Source organism: Orbicella faveolata, unplaced genomic scaffold (assembly GCF_042242905.1).
Source record: "Orbicella faveolata isolate gen_17 unplaced genomic scaffold, um_ofav_v1 contig_47, whole genome shotgun sequence".
NCBI classification, from domain to species: Eukaryota; Metazoa; Cnidaria; class Anthozoa; order Scleractinia; family Merulinidae; genus Orbicella; species Orbicella faveolata.
In genome coordinates, this window is record NW_028301577.1 from 22,770,312 (window position 1) to 22,775,000 (window position 4,689).

General features: G+C 38.5%; 1 pseudogene across 1 annotated transcript in view; it reads right to left on the reverse strand.

Annotated features, from left to right (window-relative positions):
* Window positions 1–288: 288 nt before the first annotated feature.
* LOC110045576 (patched domain-containing protein 3-like) overlaps window positions 289–4,689 on the reverse strand; it is a 7,461-nt pseudogene continuing 3,060 nt past the window's right edge. The window contains exons 2-5 of the transcript XR_016204367.1: window positions 4,050–4,689; window positions 3,657–3,935; window positions 2,543–2,884; window positions 289–2,020 (exon numbers count right to left, since the gene is read on the reverse strand). The exon at window positions 4,050–4,689 is cut by the window's right edge and continues 805 nt beyond it. The product of XR_016204367.1 is annotated as a patched domain-containing protein 3-like (transcript). The remainder of the gene's footprint in view (window positions 2,021–2,542; window positions 2,885–3,656; window positions 3,936–4,049) is intronic.

A 4,689-nucleotide genomic window follows, 5' to 3' on the forward strand; every position in this document is an offset into this window, starting at 1 on the left:
CTGGCAATTTAAAATGGTCAAATGGTCATACCTCTATGCTTTGACAATGCTAAAAATGTTTATTAGCGAGTATCAATAATATTCAAAATAATGTGGTGCCCGGGTTTCAAGTTATAAAGCCGATGTTCACTCTCGCAATGCTAGACAAAGAAATAGGTTGGAGGTGCCGCTATTCAGCTTCCGGCCAGCGTTCCTTTGTATATAGAGCTGTAATTCTGCTGTGGAATGAACTCCGCCAAACTCTAATAGCTTTAAATACATTAGCAAAATTAAGGCTACTTTTAAGAGTTGTGCTTTGCAAAGATTTCTATTTATTCATTTATCTATAACCTATATAGCTTTTTACATCTATCACTGTAACTGGTCAATGGAGTGACTAATAAAAGTACTAATCAGTAATTACTAATATCGTTTCCTCCAGTTCAAGACAAAAAAATTTAAAGAACCCAAGAGAGTGTTACGCGACCTCCCTAGTTTGCCTGAGCTCGTACGTAACAATAAGTTGGAAGAGTGTGTCAATCAAGGCAGTTAGACCCTGAGTGGTATCTCTTCGGCATTGCAAAATGCGACAAAACCATTCGGGAATTTCGGCGTTTCGCGCCTTTTTTGAGAGAAAATAGCCCGATCGAAGTGTAATACGTAACCAAGAGATTATCAAGGTGACGTAACGTAATAACGTTTCTAACAGCTGACTGCACCTAAACCGGCGTGGCTTCCATTTGCGCAAACGGAAAATTGTCACATATTACAAATTAAAATGTTCATAACTTATGCTAACTCTTTTAAGATGCGCAATCTTTAAGGTAGCTCGATTAAAGGAGCTCAGCCACGATATTTTGAGTTATTTTGGCCACGTATCAAATTACCTTTAAATCGAAGGAAACCTGAAAATAGTAGTTTGCTGAGACAGAAAAACACCAAAGAGATAATAATAAACCATAAACGAACAAGGATGGTAAAGGATGGAGAAGATTAACACGGATTACAAACCACGAACTTGAAAAATTAGGCTAAACTTTTCAAGATGCGTAAACCGTGACGTAGCTACTTTAATTTAAGCGGCAAATCTACGTAAATAGCAACTGAATATACTTGATATAAGTAAACAGGAAGCGGAAACTGCGTCATAAAATTCCAATGAATTGATTCTTATGAATTGATTTCATTCATTACATCTGTACTCTACATAATTATGGTATCTGAAAACTTTTAAACTTCGGAAACTGCATAAAATTAAAGTCGGTGCGCACTAGAATCGCTCGCTATAATTTTACTTTTAACCGTTATTCTGGCTGTTAGTACCATTTGCAGCACTCGTACTTTTAAAGAGAATCTCGGCTGAAAAGCAGTTCAAGTTACAAAGTATACCTAATAGATATCTTTAACTGATCCTGGGGTTCGAATACGAAGTTTTTGTTTTTCAGGTTAAATCACCTGGGCGTCGCCATGTTTACTTCATGGTAATTTAAGACGTCACTGTGTGGTCAGAGATCTGGATATGGTTTCTACAGGAAGTGATTTTTCGTTGGAACTGTACACACTCATCCGGAATATGAATTATAAATGATTAGAAGCGCTTTTATACCTCTAGATTCACGCAATGTTTTATTTAAAAAATCGTCCAAACACGAAATGACGTCTTAATTTTCCCATCAAGCAGAGCAAAAATAAACATGGCAGCGCGCGGGAAATTTAAAAGCCTAAAATAGCAGAGGCGAAAACGCCCAGCATTCAAAACAGGCAAAGAATTATCGACTTAAAATGGCTGAAAGAGTTCAACACAGACACCGACTCGTGATTTTGAACAAAACTGTTGTTCAGCCAAGATTCCCTTTAAAGGTACCTCTGCGAATCGCTATGTTTAAAACATCCGCTTAAATCCTCGTGTCACTAGCCCAAGGCGAGTAACTATGGTCCTCTTCGTTACATTCCTCACCCTGGGATTTGCTTGTTGATAAGCAGGCTGGATGAGAATCGAGGGTATCACTAGGGCCATCAGTGTGTTCATCTTCGGTTGAGTCTAAAGAAAAATTATATGGATGTTGGTAAACCATCACAGAGCATCAACGTTAGAGGCTCTTTATATCTCAGAATTCAATGTTAGAGTGCAGCCAGTCAGAAATTGTCGATCAATTTAATTTTCAGTTTTGATTTGACGTTCAGAGGCGATCGAAAAGTACATGGCCGAAGAAGTCCAGTCTTGCAGCCATTTCAAAAAAACAATTGGCGATAAAATATGTTACCACAGCAACGATGCCACCTGTTAAACACCCTTAATTTTAATTATGATCAAATTGTGAGGGAAGTTGTTCAGGATAAAATTTGTCGCAAAGTTTAAAAAAATTATGTATATAGGGTTCTGAGCCACTATAACTTTTCGAACTTTTGAAAAGCCTTCTTTAACACTCCTTTCTCTCCAACTACCCACTCCCTTCATCCCCGCCCTCTCACTCTCCTTCCTTTTTTCGCCTGCTACGTATGCTACATTGATATGAACAAACTTACTTTAACGATTCTCGGTAATTAATGATTATTATCCTACCTTTCAAGTGAGCGCCATTGAGTTCCTCTGTCTTCAAAGCTATGGTATTGGCAGGTTGTTCCATATGATTGTCATAGAGTTCTGTCTCGACCTCTATCCCTGGGTTAATGTTGCCTTCCTTCGAACGGGAATCTCCAACATCGTCACCATCACGCAATGCACCACTCTTGTTTGCATGGGTAAACGTGGTGAGTCTGTGGAAAACTGACAGATGAACTGGCAGAATGCAAAGCCCATGGAGAAGACCAAGAAAGATCATGCTGAAGAACATTTTGAAAAAGATCTGAAATATCTCTGACTTGGATAAGGCTGTAATTCCAATTCCGACGAGCGTACTGGCACCTAAAAATAAAACAATAAATAAATAAATAAATAATAATAATTATCACGATAATGACAATGGTAATGTCACGAATGTTTTTACAACTCGATAGAAACACTAAGAACATGTTTTCTATTTCTTTTAGAAAATTCGGCGAAGAAATAAAGTAAACAACTTCTTTACTTTGATCATCAAAATGTAAATTCTCTTTGCTGATGCCATCATTACGTCAATAGCTCGTGCTAGTTTTGTGTTTCTGTCGGGTTTTAGTATAAATCTAATAGCGTTCTATCACGAATGCCGTTCTCTGATTGGCTACGCTACTCACTATCTATTCTGTGTTAGACAGTGAGTAGCATAGCAGTGTGCGCTTGCTAACAAAATGATGGCCGCTTCTTGGCGTTTTCGAAGTGTCCGTGAAGAGGATTTAAATAAAGTTTTGAACGACTAGTAGATTCATACGCGCCCTCGTCAACTATGACGCGGTAGAAATCTCGAGCTCATAATCTAATTGCTTAATAGAAACACGATTTTAGACCAATCAGCGAGTGTATTTTCTTTCGGCTTTTTTCTTATGTATAGTTGTTCCCTTTATTCAAAAAGCTACATTGATCAAGTTCATTTTATCATCACGTCATCTTACGCTTATGATTACTTGAAGATTACACCTGTTTTTCTTTTTGCGATTCTCCTTGCATTTGGATGACTCAGTCAATGCTGTTGTTGTTGCTTTTGATTTTCTTTGCAGGTTATTTGATTTGAAAATATTTTCTCATTAGTATAGAACCTTACCTCCCAATAGAACACTGGCTCCAACATGAGTAAGTGCATCAATAACTCTCTTCTCAGCTGAGCTGCCAGGTGCAACTACAAAGGCGTGGGCTACATGGGCACTGTAGTCAACAGCAAAGCCAATAGCCATGACCAAATTGATCATGGATATCGAGTTAAGGGAGACATCCCACAGCCACATCATGCCAAACAACTCAAAAATCAGAGACACAAAACCAAAGAAAACCAAGAGCGAAACACTTAGGTTGACCAAGAATGGAGCAGTAACAATGAGAATTACTAATAAAAAGGTAAGGTAAGGTAAGGTAATTTATTTTACGTCAAGAACACGGGGAGTGGTTGCCCAAGTCTCCCGAGCCAGGGGCTCATGATAAAAGTGTTTGACATACCATGTTAATGATGCAATGGTCAGGTTACGAATCGTTTCAGAAGCTATGGCTGCGTACTGTTCAAGGAAAGTGAATGATGCAGAGGCTATGTGAACAGGCAACTGGGACTTGCTGGAAAGATCTTTACGTATGGACAGCATTGCATCTTTTCTATAAATCGAGCTTGTAGAGCTCTTCATGTGTAAACAATGATGCGTGTGGCTTCAATATCATTCTCCTTCTGATCAAATTTGATGTCTTCTTTAAAGTAAGTAAACTGCGAGGCGTTCAGGAACAGTTTCAAATTACCCATGAAGCTTTCACCATCACAAGTTTTGTTCTGATCTCTACAGTACTTCAAGAAGGAGCCCATCCATGTAATTGTATCTTCTTTAAAGTATTTGTTCTCTGCCACTATTTCTGAAAGCCTGATAACTTCATTCTGTGTAGACAACTTCCTGTACTGCATATTTCCACCTAAAACAACGCTCGCCTGTGTGGGAAGTCTGAAATATTCATGATCTATTTTCATGAAGGCTTTGTAGTAGGAATCGTCTTTGGCTAATAAGGATCGGTCAAATTCTTGATCTAGGTGAAGGGTGGCATATATTCCCCCTGCCAATAAGCCAAGCGAGATGACTAAAACCAAAGCCTTCGTTGTTGGA